Raw genomic sequence first — 23,222 nt, 5'->3', positions numbered from 1 at the left:
ACGCAGAGGGCCCAGCCTCCCACAGGTGGTCTTGAAAACAGCTAACTTTCCGTTGTTACTGAATGCAGGACCCAAGGAAGATGTCAATGTTCACAGCCTGTTTTACAAGTCTGATCCATAGCTGATCTTGCTAGCTGGCACACAGAAGCCTCCAGCTAAGCGTGAGCAAATCAGTCAGCCTGCACTGTCTGCAAGCCCAGGGAGAAGGCGCTCTGCAAGCAGCCGCCTTAAGGAAACCAGACCCAGGCCTGAGACTGACTCCAGGTCTAGCCTCTGAGGAGCTTCAGGGCAGTACTGAGCCAGCCAAGGTATATGGAAAGTAGGATAGGGTAGGGTAGGATTGGGGCTGGGGCGGGGGGATACCCAGGAATTGCCTTATGTGTCTGGAGAAGACAGCTTGGACTAGAAGCACCAGGGATTGGCAACGAAGAGACTGGGACTCAGGTCAGAATAGGGTTCTGATAGGAGGTGTCTCCTGTCTCATCCCCTTGGCCTTGGTCAGAGTGACAGCAAACTCCTGTGCTCCTGTTTGCTCTTCCAGCCCACCCCTGGGCCCTGACCCTTCCAGACTTTGCCCTTGTTTTCTTCCAGCACAGCTCCAGGCTCTCAGCTGACTGGCATACCGGTGCCCCCAGCCTCCCAGTTCTGTTTCCAGGCAGTCCGGCCTAAAGATCTAGGCCAGCCAGCAGCCTTTGGAAACCTCCGCTGACTCCCCAGGTGTTACAGTTTTTGTCAAGCCTAGACATACCTGAGAAGGGAATCTCACAATACCTCAATCAGAATGGCCTGTGGTCATGTCTTTGCGTGGGAGGGGGAAGGGAGGGGAGCATTTTCTTAATTGCTAAGTATCAGAAATCAAGCTGAGCAAGCCACGGGGAACGAGCTAGAAAGCGGCGTTCCTCCATGCTCTCTGCTTCAGTTCCTGTCTTGGCTTCCCTCCATAGTTGACATAACACACCCACCCCTGCCTGGTTGCTTTTGGTTAAAGTGTTCTTTCACAGCAAGAAATAAAGCTAACCAGGACCCCAGGACATCAGCTCGGGGTGTAGTTCCTAAGTCATATCTGTGTCCGCACAATGTGGAGTTCCTACTGCATACCAGGCCCTCTACCTGAAAGGAAAGACAACCCTGAAAGGCTGTCCTGTACGGTGCCAAAAAATCCTGAGCGACCACAGCGCGCCCCGCCCAGCATGCACAGAGCTGGCGACTGGAGTGCGTTTAGTAGGAAAGGCAGCCAGGCGGAGACACAGAGCAGAACACGGAGAACAGAAGGCCACTGCAGGCCCCGTCTCTCGCGACACGTGACCAGAATGACCAATCCCCGTGCGGGGCGGTTCCGCTGGTTCCGAAGCACCGCCTTCCGGATGCTCGGATGGGAAAGACGCCAGCAGGGGGCGCCACAGGGCCACGGCTCGGTCGTGCGTGCGCTAAGTCACCCGGCCGTGAGTTCCTGAGGTCGCAGCCGCCCCGCCTTGTTCGGGTTTCCGCGGGGCGTGGACATTGGGAGGATTGCTTCCCCTCTGCGAGTCCGCTTGAGTTGAGGACGCGAAGGCGGTCCAGCCGCGCCCCTGTGTATTCTTAGCTGAGGATGTCCCCGCCTAGGTAGGGTACGGTTTACGGCCAGTCCTCAACTCTGAAAATGAGTGCGACTCGGCGTTTAATAAAGGTAGCCATGCTGAGCAGGGCTTCGGAGGACAGGCTCGGAAGGGAGTGGGCCGGGGAAGCCACACGCCCAGGAACCCTTGGCTGGGCACAAAAGGAAACTGACCGGGACTCACCTGGGTCACGGCTGCCACCCTGCGGACAGGAAGCTTGGAAGGTCATGGAAGTCACCTCAACCTTCATTTGCTATAGTATAATTTGTATTTCAGCCCCTTCGGCTCTGACTAAGTTAACTCTTTGCTTAGTTGTTATAAAGTATATATTTTATTTTAGGTGTATTTTTGTTTTTACCTGCATGTCTGCATCAAGTGCGTGCAGTGCCTGTGGAAGCTGAAAGAGGTCGGACGCATTGGAACTGGAGTTACAGATTGTTGTGAGCCACCAAGTGGGTGGTAGGTATCAAACCCTGGCCCTCTGCAAGAACAAGTACTTAACCTCCAAGGGATTCATCCCTCCAGCCCCATGACCAACCTACTGTTTAATTAATCTGTTCATTCTCTTTGAGCCTCTTTATTTCCTCCCTAACTGTTTTGTGTTTTATGTATGTGTCTGCTTGTTTCTATGTGGCGGTGGGTTCAGGTACCTGTGGAGGTCAGGAGGTTTCTAATCCCCTGGGGTTAGAGGGATTCTGAGCTGCACAGTGTGGGTGCTGGGAATGGAGCTCAGGTCCACTGCAGCCGTAACAAGTGCTCCAAACAGCTGAGCTCTTTTCCATACTGCTGTTGCTTTGGACAGAAGGTCTCTGCTATGTAGCCCAGGCTGGCCTGTGAAACGCTTGCCTGTGCCACCTGAGAGCAATGAGTCACCAAGCTGCCTTTGTTTATTTCTTTTTTATTTCTTTTTTTTTTTTCATCTTCAAGACAGTGTTTCTCCGTGTAGCTCTGGCTATCCTGGAACTCTCTCTCTGTAGACCAGGCTGGCCTCAAACTCTCTGAGACCCACCTGCCTGTCTCCTGAGTGCTGGATTAAAGGCATGTGCAGCCTTTATTTCTTTCTTACATGGTATCTTTATTTCTTTTCTTTGTTTTATTGGTTTGTTTTGTTGATTTTCCCCCCTTGTCAAGTTAGACACTTAGTTTCATTCATCCCTATAAATAAGTATCAAAAGCTTTATATTTCCCTCTAAATACTTACTGCCTTAGATCCTGATGTGTAATATTTCAGTTGTTTTCTAGATATTTTAAAATTTCACTTGATTTCCCATCTGATGCAACAGTATTTTGTTGTTTTCATTTTTGTTTTGTTTTGTTTTGTTTTGTTTTTTGGAGGGGGGAAGACAGGGTTTCCCTGTGTGGTGTTGGTTATCCTAGAATTCTGTCTGTAGACCAGGCTAGCCTGGCATTCAAAGATCCAACCTGCCTGTACCTCCAAGTGCCGGGATCAAAGGCATGCAGCACCACCACCCAGGCTGCACGAGTGATTTAAGAGATTTAAAATTTGCAGGTACTAAGGCCGTCAGGTTTTAATTCTGTGGTTAATTTCTGGTTTGATTTACCTCGTGATTAGAGAATGTAGTCTTATCTATTTTCCGTAACTTTTATTTTTTTAAAAGTTGGATTTCCAGTTAGCACCATGGCTCAGTGGGTAGAGAAGCTGAAAAGCCTGGTCATCTGAGTCTGATCCCTGGAACCCACATAAAGCGGAAGGAAGGAATCCAGTGCACAGAACCGTCCTCTCACTTCCACACGAGTGATTTTGGCCCCCGCGTGTGCACACACACTGCGTTTACATACACAACAATAAGTAAATCAGCTATAGTTCTTAGAGACGGCTTAATATGTGGTCCATCTTTGTGAAGGTCCATCTGCAGTCATGTGATCTTTTTTATTTCTCTGTGTGTGTGTGTGCATGTGTGTGTGTGTGTATGTGCATGTGTGTGTGCATGTGTGTGTGTGCGTGTGTGTGTGTATGTGCGTGTGTGTGTGTGCATGTGTGTGTGTGTGCATGTATGTGTATGCCAGTGTGTATGTACAGTCTGTGGGGCCAGAAGTCTTCATCAGACCCTCTGGTGTGGAGTTACAGGCAACTGTGAGGCGCTCGGCATCAATGCGGGGAACTGGGCTTCTGTACCCTGGAAGAGTTGGAAGGACTGTTCCCCACTGAGCCGTCCCCCAGCCCAGTGGTGTAGTATCTAACTTTTTAAAAACTGGTTGTGGTGGCACACACCTTTAGTCCCAGCACTTGGGAGGCAGAGGCAAGAAGATCTCTGGGAGTTTGAGGTCAGCCTGGTTTGTTTAAGGCAGGGTCAAGGACAGCCAAGATGAGATAGGGAGACCCTGTCTGGAAAAAAAAATGATTTTTTTTGTACGTCTGAAACATTACTATTTATTGCTTTTTGGGCCTGTGCTTGCCACTGTGTTCATGTGGAGGTCAGGAGATGACTTGTGGGAGTTCTTCCCTCCCACCATTTAGATCCTGGGGATAGGACTCAGGCTTTCTTCCTTGACGGAAGTTCCTTTACTCATCAACCGTCTGGCTGACCCAGTGGATAGTCTGAGTTCTTTTGTAAATATCACTTATCTAATGTGTCAGGAAGAGGAGCACATGCATGGCACCGAACTCAGTGTGAAGGTCAGAGGAAGCCATGGCGGAGTCAGTCGTTTCTTTCTTTTTTTTTTTTAAAGATTTATTTATTTATTATATATAAGTACACTGTAGCTGTCTTCAGACACACCAGAAGAGAGCACTGGATCCCATTACAGATGGTTGTGAGCCACCATGTGGTTGCTGGGAATTGAACTCAGGACCTCTGGAAGAGTAGTCGGGTGCTCTTAACCACTGAGCCATCTCTCCAGCCCCCCAGTCGTTTCTTTCTATCCTGTAGGTCCCAGAGTTGGAACTCAGGCCCTCAGCTTCACAGCAAGCTGCTTTACCTGCTAAGCCATATCGCTGGCCCTTGCGCAGTCTTTTTATTAGGGCAGAGGACGTGTTGATGACTAAAATTGATTTAGATAATTATATTACTAATTAGATTAGGTAATCCCTAATCTTTATTACATGTTTTTGTGCACGTACGCGTGCACACACACACACACACACACACACACACGAGAGTGTTCATCCCACAGGATATGTGTGGAAGCCAGAGGCAAGCTGCAGGAGTTGTTCTGTTCTCTCCTGTAGGTCCGAGGGATGCATCCCAGCTCCCTGGAATCGCCTCTACTCGAAGAGCCATCGTCCTGGTCCCTGACCTTACTTTCTGTGCACCTAATCTTTAGGGTTAATTAAAACTCTTACCACTGGCCCTGCTCTATTCTCCCAGTGGTGCCACACAGTGGAGAGGTCACATCCTCACCGCCATTTGCAGTCATCTTGGTCACAAAGTGCTCCTCCTGGCTGCGTTTCACATTTGCCTTGGACGCGGCTTGCACCTTGCCCACATCTGCCTGGTGCTCTTCCGCCAGGCTCTGTCTCCTTTCCTTCTCGGTCTTCCTGTTTAGGGGCATCTGTGGCTGCTGATTTTCGTCACACGTGACTAGTGCTGGATCATTTCACTGACGTATTTGCTTACTCTGGATGCACCTAGTTCCTTCTGAAACCTTGGTAATTGTATTTATATTAATAGTCTTTATTATTTTTAATTTCTAAAGTAGGGTTTTTCCCCCCAATATGCCATATTTTAGTGACTGTGATTCTTTAACTTGGCGTCATTTATGAGTTGGTTTGGAAGCAAGTCATCGATGCCGGTTGGTATGGCACTGTCCCTTGTGATGACTGTTACCGGGGAACAGGTTCCAGTCTAGTCCAGTTTCTGTTCCTGTAACATCCCTACAGCCATATTGCAAGTATGGGACTTACTCACCCGCATCTCCATATTAGGTCAGGTGTCCGTTTACATGGGTGGGTGTTTTGCCTGCATGTTTGTCCGTACACCATTTTTATACCTGTTGCCCAAGGAGGCTACAGAAAGGTGTTTAACTCCAGGATCTGGAGTTAAAGATGCTCGTGAGTCGCCATGTTGGGTGCTGGGCACCTGACTTGGGTCCTCTGGAAGGGCAGCCATCGCTCTTAACCACTGAGCCATCCTTCCAGCCCATACTTATTCTGGCCAAGGGGATCATTCTGGAGGTGAAGACAAACTGACAGCGATAGCTGCTGATTTGGTACAAATTCATCTCAGCTACGCCTGCAAAGAGCCCTGGAAGACAAAAATCTATACCCTTACAGTTCTTAATCCTTCATTCCCTTAAATTATCTGTGATTCCAACTACAGGCACTCATCGAGCTTGGGTTTTTGTGTCTGTCTGTCTTCCCTTCTTTCCTCCATCCTTGCCACAACGGAACCTTAGAGGAAGGTGTCAGGGCAGAATGCAATAATTTCGTATCACCTATGTGGCATGTAAATATAGTTATCTATCGTTTGTCCTTGCGTCCAAGATACAGCGCTAGTTTTGGTTGTTACTGTCGCTCGGAATATTTTTCTAAATATTTATTTTTATTTACTTATGTATGCACACATGCCCGTGGTTCCCTGAGAGCCGGGAGCTGTCTGACAGGGCTTGGGAACAGAGCTCTGGTCCCCAGAGAGAGCAGCAAGACTAAGCACCATTGTGCACACCCACAAGCGCTGTTCAGACCCCTGTTTGGGGTTTTGAAATAGGGTCTCGCTACACATTCTCGCTGTCCACACCTGGGAAAGTCCCTTCTCTTGCTTCAGCCTCCAAGGATGGCGTTACACATATGCCTCGGATTAAGATTCCCATTGGAGGGACCAGTAGGATGGCTTAGCGGGTCAAAGCACTTGTTGTACAGAACCTGTCCAAACATCTGAGCATCTGAGCTCGACCCCTGGGGCCCCAGACAGACAGACAGACAGACAGACACACACACACACACACACACACCACTAAATAAATAAATTAAAACACACACACACACAGTCAAATAATTTAAGAGTCCCATTTTAAGGTTGATTAATTGATATGATGGCTCTCTGAATGACAATGGAGCTGTTTTGTCCCTCAGCCCCTGCAAAGACCACACGGTACTAAGTTGGAGTTCAAAGGCACTATGCCTGCTTCCTGCTGGAATTTCCGCCCCACCCCCACCCCCGCCCAGGCAGTACAAGCCACCCAGCAAGGCCCTTGCTTTCCACTCAGTCCCCAGAGAAGGTATCTTCTGCATTTGCTATCTGTCAGCTGGGCAGAGAGACGTAGCCCAAGCCACTAAGTCGTGAGTGCAGTTAGCACAGGCTCACTGAGTTTGTGGGTGGCATCAGATCTGCCCTGCCACTTCCTCCTCCAGTAAACCTGGGCTTGGCTGACACATGCTAAAATAAGTCAAATTTTATGTCATTTCATTAAAACATCCCCTGGGTAAGAGACAGGTAAGAGTCACCCTGTCGAACACATGTCGAAGACCTAAACAATATCACCAGCAGGTGTGCTTAGGTGAAAGGAGCAATCTCACAGGCCCCACCTTTAACAAAGAACCACAGGCAGCTATGGAATGCCGAAAGAGGGAGAAATAGTCCCCCCCCCGGGGATGAGCCCCCTAATTGGGTTACCCAATACCAAGCGGTCAGCCCTGAAAACCATATACACACAAATAAGATGTATTTATTAAGATATAAATAATTAAAAAAACATTCCTGAAGGACAGTGAGGTGGGCTCAGTGCATAGAGGGGCTTTCCGCTAAATCTGATTATGATGGAAAGGCCAACCCAATCCTCACAAGCTGCCCTCTGACTTCTACATGTGCACACACGTGCATGCGAGTGCAAGGTACACACCAAATATAGAATGTAAATAAATGGGCTTGGCATAATGCTGCATGCTCTTGATCCAGCACTCAGGAGGCAGAGGCAGGTGGATTGCTGTGAGTTCGAGGCCAGCCTGTTCTACAGAGGTAGTTCCAGAACAGCCGGGGCTACACTGAGAGATTCCGTTACAAAAGCAACATTGAAAGATTTCAATTTTGTTATTCTTAGAACCCAGACTTCCCAGAATCCCCTGGGGCCATCCGCCCTGTGCCTGAGACAATCTTATCTTATTTGGTTGGTCTCCCCAAGGCCTGCTAACCAAGGCAGCCTGTCCAGACTACACCTTCACCAGCATTCCTCCCTTTGGGCCTTCACTGCAATACGTTTCTCCCACCAGGGATGCCACGTTTCATCCAGCTTTCCCTGTGGGAGGCCCTCCCAGTCCTCTGCTTCAGAGCAGATAATGTTCCCTTCCCCCTAGGTGGCTCCATCCCAACCTGGCTGAGCCACCAGGCTGAGGTGCCACTGCTGGTATCCCAGCCTTGCTCTTTGTGCCTCTTATGGCCAGGGAGTTAGCCCAACTAAAGTTTTCCAGGAAGATCTTTCATTATTATAAACTAGGAATTCCCCACGATTGTGCCCCACTGGGCATATGAATGGCTGCCCTTAGCTCAGCAGAGAAGTCCAGCCTGCCTGGGAGAGGCTCAAACACAGGGACCTATTCCTCCCAATGGCAATGTCATCACATGCCACTGCGGCTCTGCCTAAATCAAATGCTAGCAATGCCAGCCCTCAGGAATGCCACCAGTCCCCATGCAGGACAGGACAACTACTCTGTGGGTGTTGGTCACCACGGCTGAGTCTTTTATCTAAATGAGGTCACTTGCCCCGCCTTTGAATCTGGCTTCTTTGATAATGTTATCCCTGCGTGCCACTGAGCTAACCACAGTAACAGGAGCATTCCTCTCTCTCCAGCCCAGCCCAGGGCAAGTGATTGGATAACACAGATCACAGTAGAGGGAACCTGACACATTGGATTGTTCACACCAGGGTGAGAGCTGAGTGTCCTCCATTGTGGAAAAGGCACTGAGAGTGCCAAGTCAGGCCTTGATGGCTTTGGTCACGGCAGTTGGGGCTTGCCTCGCTCCTGACAGTGGTCTGAGGTTAACTGCGGTCACTGTCTGTAGTTCTTTTACCCAGCCATATCTCTGTAACCCCTTGTCCATGAATGGCAGGTTCTGTCACCTGGACCCCCTTTCTTGTGCCTGAGGCTGGCAGTAGACGTTTATAGCAGGTGAGTCTAGATGGCTGCCCCCAGGCTGCCTCCCAGGACAGTCGTTCTTTAGTCCTGTTCCAGACCCCAGAGAGAAATCTCCCAGCTCCCCAAGACTGTTCGAGGGAATAGCCCACAAAGCGAAGGCAGAAAGACTACTGTATTCTTAGAGGAAAGGGTCCTTAAGCTGAAAAGTGCATTTAAAAATAGTCCTGGGCCTTCAAAATGGCTCAGGGAATAAAATGCTTGTAGCCAAATCCCCGGGACGCTCACGTACACGATAGAAGAAGAGAACTGACTTTCAGGAACTGTGGCATACTTGTTCCCCTTCTACATATATGCGAATAACAGAGCCCCGTTTACACACCTGTCATCCCAGTACTTAGCCAGCTGAGGCAGGAATTGTTGGTCCTAGGGATGCTGGTTGGAAAGTCCATACTCACTGGGAGAGGGGGGACCCCCCCATTAGGTCCTTTTTATGTTCCCAGTGACTCATACCTGCAAACTCAGAGAGAAGAGCAGTAAAACCCCTGCCCTACAGCCCCACCCCCTAGGCTATTGGCTTGGGAGAACCCTTCTAGATTTTGTAAACCTTGACTATCATGCAAGCATGCGAGAAGACAAATACACCGTTACCTACCTGGCGCAGGACTCACATCCATGTCAAAAGACTTGGACACACTTGGGCTGTATGCACAGGTGGCCAGAGTGATCGTGGATTCTGTACATTTACTTCCTCTGCCCAGGTTTGCTGGGAGAGATGCTACACAAACCCCAGCTCCCGGTCCACCCACTCCTGCCATCCCTGACCAGCCCTCCCCTGCCTCTCCTACACTGAAGAGGTTGCTGCCAATCTAAGTGCTCAGGACTGGCAACCAGTTGCCCGGGGTTGTGGGCTTGGCACATGGCCCAGCTACAGACCCTAGGAAGATGCCCTGAGTGTGAAAAGGTGGAGATGAGCAGTTGGGCAGGAGCCAACTGAGGACATTTCCCCTGAGGGACATGGCTGAGGCCTTTGGGGGAACTCTCAGAGCTGTTCGGGGTATGGGGAGGGCATCTCTCCCTACCCTGAAAAGTCGTGTTCAGTGGAAGGCAGACTCCTGACGTTGGTGGCAGGGGACACTCCTTGTTTTAATTCCCTCTTGCGTCTTTGTGCGTTGGCTCTAGCATAGCCTGTGATTCCTCTGGGACATATCTCACAAGGGATCTGTGTCTCAGTAAGCAACTTGGGAGGTGCCCAAAGTTGAACCCTGGCTATACAAAGACGGACAGGATGAGACAGGTAGAGAGGGAGGCTATGCCACCTGACCTGACTCAGTATGAGGAATGTCAATCTGGGCTTAGGTTGGTCATACTCTACACAGTCACGTTATCAAGAACATTCCAGAGCCTTGATTGAGTACATCGCCTTAAACCCATAGAGCATTTGTAGTGGAGCAGAGAGGCACCAGTAGCCGTCGCTGTAAATTGCCACATTACTGGATATACTCTAGAAAAGAGCTCTGAAGCGCTCAGATCTAGAACAGTCCCTCACTGGAGTTCAAAAGTGTGCTAAAATTAACTCTCATGCCCACCCACTTCACACTGACATCCAGCAGGTTCTTGTCAAGGCGGCAGCCATACTTTCAGACAACACGAAGTCATAGTTTAATGAAGTTCGTGTGCAGAGCAACGGCATTGGCACGTACCCAAGGCGAAGGAAGGAGGCTTGTTATGACTTGAGAGGTAGATGCTCCACCAAGTTTTATTTGCTGGAGGTCTGGTTGCCAGTAAGAGGGGCTTGGAAAGTAAATTGAGTCATTATAAATGACTTATTCGTTGTCACTTCACACACACATACAGACCCTATCCACTCCCAAGCCAACTCTCCCCAGACTTCCCCCAAGAGCATCCTCCCCCCACCTCTCTCTGTAACCCAGAGTCCTGTTAGCGTTTCCTGCAGGGATGCTGACTGGGTTGTTGCGATGATCTTGTAGATGCAGGTTAGCGCATACAGTGACTCCATGGGCCTAACACCCATGTCCTGCCCAGAAGAAAACACTTCTCAGCATTCCTCTGCGTCCTCTGGCTCTTAAGTTCTTTCTGATCCCTCTCGCACGGTGCTCCCTGAGCCTCAGGCAGGGTTGGGGTGAGGGTTTGGAACAGATGTTCTATTTAGGGCTGAGCACCTGTCTTAGAATTATGATTAAACACCATGGCCAAGAGCAAGACAGGAAGGAAAGGGTTTATTTGGTTTACACTTCTGCGTAGTCGTCCATCATCCCATCAACCACTAATTAAGGAAGTGCTTTACAGCCAGATGCTACGGAGGCATTTTCTCAGTTGAGCTTCCCTCCTGTTAGATAACTTGAACACAGGCACCCAAGTCTTGGTGGGGGAGGTTAGTTGGGTTTATAGGTTTTTCAAGACAGGGGGTTTCTCTGTGTAGCCCTGGCGGTAAAGTAACTCACTCTGTACACCAGGCTGATCTCAAACTCTGAGATTTGCCTGCCTTTGCCCTCCAAGTGCTGGGATTAAAGGCTTGTGCTCCACCCCAATCTTATTCTCAGCACTTTAACCCCTGCAGAGAGAAGCATTTTTGGGGGGCTTTCATTTAAAATTAGCATTCATTGTGTTTGTGGGTCCACATTTTCCTTGCTGCAGATTTGCTATATATGCTGAGTAGAAAATAACTCTTCTTTCTTTCTTTCTTTCTTTCTTTCTTTCTTTTTTTTTTTTTTTTGGAGCTGGGGACCGAACCCAGGGCCTTGCGCTTGCTAGGTAAGCGCTCTACCACTGAGCTAAATCCCCAACCCTGAAAATAACTCATTTTTAAAAGTCCTTTAACACTGCTTAGTGGCTAAAGAGATGGCTCAATGGTTAAGAGCACTCACTGCTCTTCCAGAGGTCCTGAGATCAAATCTCAGCAACCACATGGTGGCTCACAACCATCTGTAATGGGATCTTCTGCTGTGTCTGAAGACGGCGACAGTGTACTAATATAAATAAAATAAATAAATAAATCTTTATTTAAAAAAAGAAATATGTCACCTTTTTTCCCCTTTTTTTCTTTATTAACTTGAGTATTTCTTTTTTTTTTTTTTTTTTTTTTCGGAGCTGGGGACCGAACCCAGGGCCTTGCGCTTCCTAGGCAAGCGCTCTACCACTGAGCTAAATCCCCAACCCCAACTTGAGTATTTCTTATTTACATTTCGAATGTTATTCCCTTTCCCGGTTTCTGGGCCAACATCCCCCTAACCCCTCCGCCTCCCCTTCTATATGGGTGTTCCCCTCCCCATCCTCCCCCATTACGGCCCTCCCCCAACAATCACATTCACTGGGGGTTCAGTCTTAGCAGGACCCAGGGCTTCCCCTTCCACTGGTGCTCTTACTAGGATATTCATTGCTACCTATGAGGTCAGAGTCCAGGGTCAGTCCATGTATAGTCTTTAGGTAATGGCTTAGTCCCTGGAAGCTCTGGTTGCTTGGCATTGTTGTTCATATGGGGTCTCGAGCCCCTTCAAGCTCTTCCAGTTCTTTCTCTGATTCCTTCAACGGGGGTCCTGTTCTCAGTTCAGTGGTTTGCTGCTGGCATTCTCCTCTGTATTTGCTGTATTCTGGCTGTGTCTCTCAGGAGCGATCTACATCCAGTTCCTGTCGGCCTGCACTTCTTTGCTTCATCCATCTTGTCTAATTGAGTGGCTGTATATGTGTGGGCCACATGTGGGGCAGGCTCTGAATGGGTGTTCCTTCAGTCTCTGTTTTAATCTTTGCCTCCCTATTCCCTGCCAAGGCTAGTCTTGTTCCCCTTTAAAGAAGGAGTGAAGCATTCGCATTTTGATCATCCGTCTTGAGTTTCATGTGTTCTGTGCATCTGGGGTAATTCAAGCATTTGGGCTAATAGCCACTTATCAATGAGTGCATACCATGTGTGTTTTTCTGTGATTGGGTTACCTCACACAGGATGATATTTTCCAGTTTCCTCCATTTGCCTATGAATTTCATAAGGTCATTGTTTTTGATAGCTGAGTAATATTCCATTGTGTAGATGTACCATATTTTCTGTATCCATTCCTCTGTTGAAGGGCATCTGGGTTCTTTCCAGTTTCTGGCTATTATAAATAAGGCTGCTATGAACATAGTGGAACATGTGTGTGTGTGTATATATATTGCTGGAGAAGAGGTGATGTGCATATTTTCTCCTCAGAGAATGTACAACATTGTTTTGTGCTTAGGAAAGCTAACTGACACATGCTAAGCAGTGAATCATTGTGGAAAAATACTATAACTTGAGGCTGCACAAGGGATATTATTTACTATATAAGGCTGAAATAAAAAGACAGAGCATTGATTGATTTACCCCTCAGCTTCAATGTTTATGCTACGTACTCAAAGTTTTTTTTTCTTTCTTTTTTTTTTTTTTATTAACTTGAGTATTTATTTACATTTTGAGTGTTATTCCCTTTCCCGGTTTCCGGGCAAACATCCCCCTAATCCCTCCCCCTCCCCTTCTTTATGGGTGTTCCCCTCCCCATCCTGCCCCCATTGCCGCCCTCCCCCCAATAATCTAGTTCACTGGGGGTTCAGTCTTAGCAGGACCCAGAGCTTCCCCTTCCACTGGTGCTCTTACTAGGATATTCATTGCTACCTATGAGGTCAGAGTCCAGGGTCAGTCCATGTATAGTCTTTAGGTAGTGGCTTAGTCCCTGGAAGCTCTGGTTGCTTGGCATTGTTGTTCATATGGGGTCTCGAGCCCCTTCGAGCTCTTCCAGTTCTTTCTCTGATTCCTTCAACGGGGGTCCTGTTCTCAGTTCAGTGGTTTGCTGCTGGCATTCGCCTCTGTATTTGCTGTATTCTGGCTGTGTCTCTCAGGAGCGATCTACATCTGGCTCCTGTCGGTCTGCACTTCTTTGCTTCATCCATCTTGTCTAATTGAGTGGCTGTATATGTGTGGGCCACATGTGGGGCAGGCTCTGAATGGGTGTTCCTTCTGCCTCTGTTTTAATCTTTGCCTCCCTATTCCCTGCCAAGGGTATTCTTGTTCCCCTTTTAAAGAAGGAGTGAAGCATTCGCATTTTGATCATCCGTCTTGAGTTTCTTTTGTTCTAGGCATCTAGGGTAATTCAAGCATTTGGGCTAATAGCCACTTATCAATGAGTGCATACCATGTGTGTTTTTCTGTGATTGGGTTACCTCACTCAGGATGATATTTTCCAGTTCCAACCATTTGCCTACGTATTTCATAAGGTCATTGTTTTTGATAGCTGAGTAATATTCCATTGTGTAGATGTACCATATTTTCTGTATCCATTCCTCTGTTGAAGGGCATCTGGGTTCTTTCCAGTTTCTGTCTATTATAAATAAGGCTGCTATGAACATAGTGGAGCACGTGTCTTTTTTATATGTTGGGGCATCTTTTGGGTATATGCCCAAGAGAGGTATAGCTGGATCCTCAGGCAGTTCAATGTCCAATTTTCTGAGGAACCTCCAGACTGTGTCCAGAATGGTTGTACCAGTCTGCAATCCCACCAACAATGGAGGAGTTTTCCTCTTTCTCCACATCCTCGCCAGCATTTGCTGTCACCTGAGTTTTTGATCTTAGCCATTCTCACTGGTGTGAGGTGAAATCTCAGGGTTGTTTTGATTTGCATTTCCCTTATGACTAAAGATGTTGAACATTTCTTTAGGTGTTTCTCAGCCATTCGGCATTCCTCAGCTGTGAATTCTTTGTTTAGCTTTGAACCCCCTTTTTAATAGGGTTATTTGTCTCCCTGCGGTCTAACTTCTTGAGTTCTTTGTATATTTTGGATATAAGGCCTCTATCTGTTGTAGGATTGGTAAAGATCTTTTCCCAATCTGTTGGTTGCCGTTTTGTCCTAACCACAGTGTCCTTTGCCTTACAGAAGCTTTGCAGTTTTATGAGATCCCATTTGTCGATTCTTGATCTTAGAGCATAAGCCATTGGTGTTTTGTTCAGGAAATTTTTTCCAGTGCCTATGTGTTTTAGATGCTGCCCTAGTTTTTCTTCTATTAGTTTGAGTGTATCTGGCTTGATGTGGAGGTCCTTGATCCACTTGGACTTAAGCCTTGTACAGGGTGATAAGAATGGATCGATCTGCATTCTTCTACATGTTGACCTCCAGTTGAACCAGCACCATTTGCTGAAAATGCTATTTTTTTCCATTTGATGGTTTTGGCTCCTTTGTCAAAAATCAAGTGCCCATAGGTGTGTGGGTTCATTTCTGGGTCTTCAATTCTATTCCATTGGTCTATCTGTCTGTCTCTGTACCAATACCATGCAGTTTTTATCACTATTGCTCTGTAATACTGCTTGAGTTCAGGGATAGTGATTCCCTCTGAAGTCCTTTTATTGTTGAGGATAGTTTTAGCTATCCTGGGTTTTTTGTTATTCCAGATGAATTTGCAAATTGTTCTATCTAACTCTTTGAATTGGATTGGTATTTTGATGGGTATTGCATTGAATCTGTAGATTGCTTTTGGTAAAATGGCCATTTTTACTATATTAATCCTGCCAATCCATGAGCATGGGAGATCTTTCCATCTTCTGAGGTCTTCTTCAACTTCTTTCTTCAGAGGCTTGAAATTCTTATTCTACAGATCTTTTACTTGCTTGGTTAAAGTCACACCGAGGTACTTTATATTATTTGGGACTATTATGAAGGGTGTCGTTTCCCTAATTTCTTTCTCGGCTTGTTTCTCTTTTGTGTACAGGAAGGCTACTGATTTATTTGAGTTAATTTTATACCCAGCCACTTGGCTGAAGTTGTTTATCAGCTTTAGTAGTTCTCTGGTGGAACTTTTGGGATCACTTATATATACTATCATATCATCTGCAAATAGTGATATTTTGACTTCTTCTTTTCCAATCTGTATCCCCTTGATCTCCTTTTGTTGTCTGATTGCTCTGGCTAGAACTTCAAGAACTATATTGAATAAGTAGGGAGAGAGTGGGCAGCCTTGTCTAGTCCCTGATTTTAGTGGGATTGTTTCAAGTTTCTCTCTATCTTGTTTAATGTTAGCGACTGGTTTGCTGTATATGGCTTTTACTATGTTTAGGTATGGGCCTTGAATTCCTATTCTTTCCAGGACTTTTATCATGAAGGGGTGTTGAATTTTGTCAAATGCTTTCTCAGCATCTAATGAAATGATCATGTGGTTTTTATCTTTCAGTTTGTTTATATAGTGGATTACAGTTGATGGTTTCCCGTATATTAAACTATCCCTGCATGCCTGGGATGCAGCCTACTTGATCATGGTAGATGATTGTTTTGATGTGTTCTTGGATTCGGATTCGGTTTGCCAGAATTTTACTGAGTATTTTTGCATCGATATTCATAAGGGAAATTGGTCTGAAGTTCTCTTTCTTTGCTGGGTCTTTGCATGGTTTAGGTATAAGAGTAATTGTGGCTTCATAGAAGGAATTCGGTAGGGCTCTATCTGTTTCAATTTTGTGGAATAGTTTGGATAGTATTGGTATGAGGTCTTCTATGAAGGTCTGATAGAATTCTGCACTAAACCCGTCTGGACCCGGGCTCTTTTTGGTTGGGAGACCTTTAATGACTGCTTCTATTTCCTTAGGAGTTATGGGGTTGTTTAACTGGTTTATCTGTTCCTGATTTAACTTCGGTACCTGGTATCTGTCCAGGAAATTGTCCATTTCCTGCAGATTTTCAAGTTTTGTTGAATATAGGCTTTTGTAGTAGGATCTAATGACTTTTTGAATTTCCTCTGATTCTGTAGTTATGTCTTCCTTTTCATTTATGATTTTGTTAATTTGGACACACTCTCTGTGTCCTCTCATTAGTCTGGCTAAGGGTTTATCTATCTTGTTGATTTTCTCAAAGAACCAACTTTTGGTTCTGTTGATTCTTTCTATGGTCCTTTTTGTTTCTACTTGGTTGATTTCTGCTCTGAGTTTGATTATTTCCTGCCTTCTACTCCTCCTGGGTGTATTTGCTTCTTTTTGTTCAATAGCTTTTAGGTGTGCTGTCAAGCTGGTGACATATGCTCTCTCCTGTTTCTTTCTGCAGGCACTCATAGCTATGAGTTTTCCTCTTAGCACGGCTTTCATTGTGTCCCATAACTTTGGGTATGTTGTACCTTCATTTTCATTAAACTCTAAGAAGTCTTTAATTTCTTTCTTTATTTCTTCCTTGACCAGGTTTTCGTTGAGTAGAGCATTGTTCAACTTCCACGTATATGTGGGCATTCTTCCCTTATTGTTATTGAAGACCAGCTTTAGCCTGTGGTGGTCTGATAGGTCGCATGGGATTATTTCTATCTTTCTGTATCTGTTGAGGCCTGTTTTTTGACCAATTATATGGTCAATTTTGGAGAAAGTACCATGAGGAGCTGAGAAGAATGTATATCCTTTTGCTTTAGGATAGAATGTTCTATAAATATCTGTTAAGTCCATTTGGTTCATGACTTCTCTTAGTCTGTCTATGTCTCTGTTTAATTTCTGTTTCCAAGACCTGTCCATTGAAGAGAGTGGGGTGTTGAAATCTGCTACTCTTATTGTGTGAGGTGCAATGTGTGTTTTGAGCTTTAGTAAGGTTTCTTTTATGTATGTAGGTACCCTTGTATTTGGAGCATAGATATTTAGGATTGAGAATTCATCTTGGTGGATTTTTTCTTTGATGAATATGAAGTGTCCTTCCTTATCTTTTTTGATGACTTTTAGTTGAAAATTGATTTTATTTGATATTAGAATGGCTACTCCAGCTTGTTTCTTCCGACCATTTGCTTGGAAAGTTGTTTTCCAAGCCTTTTACTCTGAGGTAGTGTTTGTCTTTGTCTCTGATGTGTGTTTCCTGTAGGCAGCAGAATGCAGGGTCCTCATTGAGTATCCAGTTTGTTAATCTATGTCTTTTTTTTTTGGAGAGTTGAGACCATTGATGTTGAGAGATATTAAGGAATAGTGATTATTGCTTCCTGTTATATTCATATTTGGATGTGAGGTTATGTTTGTGTGCTTTCATTCTCTTTGTTTTGTTGCCGAGACGATTAGTTTCTTGCTTTTTCTAGGGTGTATCTTGCCTCCTTATGTTGGGCTTTACCATTTATTATCCTTTGTAGCGCTGGATTTGTAGAAAGATATTGTGTAAATTTGGTTTTGTCATGGAATATCTTGGTTTCTCCATCTATGTTAATTGAGAGTTTTGCAGGATACAGTAACCTGGGCTGGCATTTGTTTTCTCTTAGGGTCTGTATGACATCTGTCCAGGATCTTCTGGCTTTCATAGTCTCTGGCGAGAAGTCTGGTGTGATTCTGATAGGTCTGCCTTTATATGTTACTTGACCTTTTTCCCTTACTGCTTTTAGTATTCTTTCTTTATTTTGAGCATTTGGTGTTCTGACTATTATGTGACAGGAGGAGTTTCTTTTCTGGTTCAATCTATTTGGAGTTCTGTAGGCTTCTTGTATGTTTATGGGCATCTCTTTCTTTAGGTTAGGGAAGTTTTCTTCTATGATTTTGTTGAAGATATTTACTGGTCCTTTGAGCTGGGAGTCTTCACTCTCTTCTATACCTATTATCCTTAGGTTTGATCTTCTCATTGAGTCCTGGATTTCCTGTATGTTTTGGACCAGTAGCTTTTTCCGCTTTACATTATCTTTGACAGTTGAGTCAATGATTTCTATGGAATCTTCTGCTCCTGAGATTCTCTCTTCCATCTCCTGTATTCTGTTGGTGATGCTTGTATCTACGGCTCCTTGTCTTTTCCTTTGGTTTTCTATATCCAGGGTTGTTTCCCTGTGTTCTTTCTTCATTGCTTCTATTTCCATTTTTAATTCCTTCAACTGTTTGATTGTGTTTTCCTGGAATTCTTTCAGGGATTTTTGTGATTCCTCTCTATAGGCTTCTACTTGTTTATTTATGTTTTCCTGCGTTTCTCTAAGGGAGTTCTTCATGTCTTTCTTGAAGTCCTCCATCATCATGATCAAATGTGATTTTAAATCTAGATCTTGCTTTTCTGGTGTGTTTGGATATTCAGTGTTTGCTTTGGTGAGAGAATTGGGCTCCGATGATGCCATGTAGTTTTGGTTTCTGTTGCTTGGGTTCCTGCGCTTGCCTCTCGATATCAGATTATCTCTGGTGTTACTTTGTTCTCCTACTTCTGACAGTGGCTAGACTGTCCTATAGGCCTGTGTGTCAGGAGTGCTGTAGACCTGTTTTCCTGTTTTCTTTCAGCCTGTTATGGGAACAGAGTGTTCTGCTTTTGGGTGTGTAGTTTTTCCTCTCTACAGGTCATCAGCTGTTCCTGTGAGCCTGTGTCCTGAGTTCACCAGGCAGGTCACTTGGAGCAGAAAAGTTGGTCTTACCTGTGGTCCCGAGGCTCAAGTTTGTTCGTGGGGTGTTGCTTATGCACTCTCCATGAGGGCAGCAACCAGGAGGACCTGTGCCGCCTTTTCTGGAGGGCCCCCCGTGCACCAGGGTCCCAGATGGCGTTTGGTGTTTTCCTCTGTAGTCAGAAATGTAGGCAGAGTGTAGTCTCTTCTGGCTTCCCAGGTGTGTCTGCCTCTCTGAAGGTTTAGCTCTCCCTCCCATGGGATTTGGGTGCAGAGAACTGGTTTTGGTTTTTTTTTTTTGTTTGTTTGTTTTGTTTTGTTTTGTTTTTGAGCTGAGGACCGAACCCAGGGCCTTGCGCTTGCTAGGCAAGCGCTCTACCACTGGGCTAAATCCCCAACCCCGCAGAGAACTGTTCATCTGGTCCCTTCAGGTTCTGGCGGTGTCTGGGGTGCAGGGGACCTGCAGCTCCAGTGCCCCTATCTTCCAGTTCCCAGAGGCCGTATACAATTTCCTATTGGGCCAGGGATGTGGGCAGGGGTGAGCAGTATTGGTGGTCTCTTCCGCTCTGTAGTCTAGCAAGCGCAAGGCCCTGGGTTCGGTCCCCAGCTCCGAAAAAAAAAAAAGAAAAAAGAAAAAAGAAAAAAAAAACCACATTTGTCATTACCAAAAAGAGACATCTTTAGGTAAAAATAAGAAGACCCCATGCTCATAGATACTGCAGACAGCTCTAGTGGATCTGCCCAACGGGCACAGAGCAAGCTCTTAAGGTCTTCAGTTCTGATCTTTGTTCATTTCTTACTGCTGGAATTTCATATTCATTTAGTCTTGTTGGATGACCAAACCGGATGATGGTGGAGATGGTAAGCCGGCTTTTACTCAGCCCGACTCTGCTCAGTCCCGGGAGCAGACGAATTCTCACTGGTGGATCGGCTGCCTTTGTCTCTTTGCCATCTTGTGGTTTAGGGTTCTCTGGGTGTCTGCCTCGGTAATTGAAGTTGCAACGATACCAACGTTGAGGTGGCTGCTGACCTTGGGTCTCATCTCCTTGATTTTCCTTGTCCTCTTCATTGCCATCCTCTCTAGGCTGTCTTTGGCGAGGAGGGCCCCTGCGGAACCATGGTCTGTAACCCCAATACATATTCTGTCTTACTGGTCTACCTTGAGGGCCCCTGCGGAACCGTGGTATGTAACCCCGATACATATTCTGTCTTACTGGTCTACCTTGAGGGCCCCTGCGGAACCATGGTCTGTAACCCCGATACATATTCTGTCTCACTGGTCTACCTTGTTCTCCTGTACCCTGGTGGTCAGCACCCTCTATCACTTCTCCTTGCACAGGGGTGTTGGAATACTGTGGTCCATGCGCACATAGGGTCTCTGTATGTTGTAAGGTGGGAACCCTCACCTGCGATAGGGCTGGCGTTGTTGGGCCTGGCCTTCCTCGTTCTTTTCCCCACTCTCACTATTCTTGTAATTGTGCTGGTAATTGCCTGGATAGCGTCTATAATGGTTACGGTCTGCTGCGCCTTTACCGCCTTGAACTGGAACTCCACCAGGGTCTGTAACACTTGCTACCTCCGCACCCTTTTCTCCTTCAACAACATCAAACCCCAGTCTCTCCATCTCCTACCCTGCGAAGGTTCTTCCTGGGGTTCTTCTTCTTTACGGCAGTCTGGTGTACAAATACGTCTTCCTTGGTGTCATTCCTGTTGATGAAACCGTTCCTTTCGTTGAACCATTTTATTGTTCCCAAAACCTTCCTTGCGATGACCTTCTTGTCCCCGCCGGCGGGCGCTGACCATGTGAGGCCGCCCTGGCCGCCACTACCCGCGTTGCTGCCTGTGGAGCCAGGCTTGGTGTTGGCAGCGCTGAGGGCGGGGGGGGGGGGGGCTGAGGGCGGCTGCTGGGTTTCTCATGGTTGCGGTGATAGTGACTGGGGCCGGCAGCAATGGCTGCGGCTCCTTGGGGTGTGACGATGACCAGGCTGGCGGCGGCGGTGGGGCTCTCAGGGCTCTCTGAAGTACAGAATCTTACTTGTGGTTTGAAGGGGGAAGTGGTCAAGGTGAGCAGAGAGCTAAGTCAGACAGTCTCGGTAAAGAGAACCCTGGACACCCCCGACATAGCAGCATTGGGACTAATAACCACAGCCCAAGAGGAAGAGTGGGGTTTGCACCGGTGACTCCTCAGAAGCAGCAGTTCCAGCATCGGTTTGGCCTTGCCAAGTCTGTTCTAGACAATGATACCTGTTTCTAGTTGTGGTGTGGCTCAGTGCTTAGCACCCACCTTTAATCCCAAATAATGAAGGTAAAGTTAGTTTGTAGAAGGAAGCACCCGGATTTGAAAGTGACGTCTAATTGAGTGACAGACAATGTGGTGAATCAGAGAAAGAGTTGACAGCACAGGATATGACTAACTGTCAGAAGAAGAAAGAAGAAAGGGAAGCTACTTAAGAGAGAGCTGGGCTGAGAAAAAACAAAGTTAAGAAGATAGTTTTACTGGGACAGTGAGAGAGAGAGAGAGAGAGAGAGAGAGAGAGAGAGAGAGAGAGAGAGAGAGAGAGAGAGAGAGAGAGATATCAGAGTCAGAGAATGAGAAGGAACCAGAATAGTTTAGAACAGATTGCTAGAGTTCGTGTTAGTGTGAAGCCAAGTACAGCAATTCAGGAGAAAACTGGGAGAAGCCAGAATGGATCAGTCAGTCTGGAGAGGAGTTTGAGCAGAAACAGCTGAGTTGAACCAGCCAGCCAGAGATCAGAAAGAACTAGAAAGGGCGAAAGCTTATTCAACAGGAAGTCTCAGAGGCTGAAGACATTCTAGGCTGAGATAAGATTATACAGACAGACAGACGGAGGCTAGAAGCTTCCAGACAATTAACTCAAGCAAATAAAAGTTACATTTACCTCTAAGAAAGCCCTGGGTCAGTGTGGCTCCCGACACAGCGCTGTTGGTTGCCTCAGGTTGAGGATCAGTAGATGGGTGAGCTCTGTCTGTGGTGGTTTCCACCTCACTTTCTGAAAGCACCCGCACAGAAGCTGAAATCTGGCAGAGGAATTGGACTGCCAGGAGGCGGGCGATGATGGGGGAGGGGAACTGCCGATTCTCTCCACCAATCCTGGGTGGTCACACAGCTGATAAATGACAAAAACAGATGTGGAACCATTCACAGGTTCAACTGGGAGTTGGGGCTTCCAGATACGTATTCTCTGGTGTCTGCGTAGCTCTGTGACAGTGTCGCTCTCTCCAGGGGAGGGTGGGGCTTCCGTAGCCAGTCTTCTGAGGCTGCCTCCCCTGCTACAATTCACCCTCGGTTCTTACCCACTCCTCCGACCCAGGCAGGGGCTTTGGGGTGTTGTACTGTATATTGCTAGAAGGTGGGAAAATTCCCAACATACATTTGTTTCTGAAAGAATTATGAACAGAACACCAGTAGGCAGCAAGCAGGAGTCAGGCAGGAGTCAGGTGAAGCTGCATGGAAGTCTTCCCATTACAGCTGCTTACTTCTAGTTACTGTGGGGGAGGAATATTAACCTTCTATTAAATATTAAATGTCCTTTCTAAACATTTCTTCTTCTTCTTCTTCTTCTTCTTCTTCTTCTCCTCCTCCTCCTCCTCCTCCTCCTTCTTCTTCTTCTTCTCCTTCTCCTTCTCTCCTTCTCTCCTTCTCTCCTTCTCTCCTCTCCTTCTCTCCTTCTCTCCTTCTCTCCTTCTCTCCTTCTCTCCTCTCCTTCTCTCCTTCTCTCCTTCTCTCCTTCTCTCCTTCTCTCCTTCTCTCCTTCTCTCCTTCTCTCCTTCTCTCCTCCTTCTCCTTCTTCTTCTTCTCCTTCCTCTTTCTCCCTCCCCCTCCCCCCTCTCTCTTTCGTTTTTGAGATAGGTTTTAATCCCCAGTGCTGGGATTACTGGCGTGCAGCTGCACCATCTAGCTCAAAACATTATCCCGGATCTAAATTATAAAGAAATGGCATTAGGGGCTAGGTGTGGTGACACACTCCTTTAATCTCGCGTGAGAGGCAGAGGCAGGCAGATCTCTGTGAGTTTGAGGTCAGCCTGGTCTACAGGATTCATCCCAGGGTACCAGAACTACACTGAGAGACTCTGTCTCACAAACAAAACAAAACAAACAAAAAACCCACCACCACCAATTCAAAAATTATAATTAGAAAACTTAGGCGTTTCCCTGCTTGCCCCTGCAGAAGCTGGGAAACCCCGTCTACCTTCCTTCCTCCAACTCCACCCACACTGAAAAACTCAGAACAAAGGAGTGGCTCCAAGCCCAATTCGGAATTCTTGTCCGCTGT

General features: G+C 46.5%; 1 long non-coding RNA gene and 1 pseudogene across 3 annotated transcripts; one reads left to right on the top strand and one right to left on the bottom strand.

The window, feature by feature from the left end:
- Positions 1 to 1,377: 1,377 nt before the first annotated feature.
- Positions 1,378 to 3,428, top strand: LOC108351299 (uncharacterized). Of its 3 annotated transcripts, XR_010052359.1 has the most exons (4): positions 1,385 to 1,819; positions 1,936 to 2,054; positions 2,987 to 3,105; positions 3,215 to 3,428. It is a non-coding gene; the product is annotated as an uncharacterized LOC108351299 (long non-coding RNA). The 3 variants fall into 3 exon arrangements; XR_001838576.3 differs by lacking the exon at positions 2,987 to 3,105 and having other exon boundaries at positions 1,378 to 1,819; XR_005506253.2 differs by lacking the exon at positions 2,987 to 3,105 and having other exon boundaries at positions 1,388 to 1,853.
- Positions 19,572 to 20,943, bottom strand: Ybx1-ps24 (Y box binding protein 1, pseudogene 24; annotated as a pseudogene).

This window comes from Rattus norvegicus, chromosome 6, assembly GCF_036323735.1.
Source record: "Rattus norvegicus strain BN/NHsdMcwi chromosome 6, GRCr8, whole genome shotgun sequence".
Lineage (NCBI taxonomy): Eukaryota > Metazoa > Chordata > Mammalia > Rodentia > Muridae > Rattus > Rattus norvegicus.
Note: the sequence above shows the minus strand (reverse complement) of the source record. Positions and strands in the feature narration are given on the sequence as shown.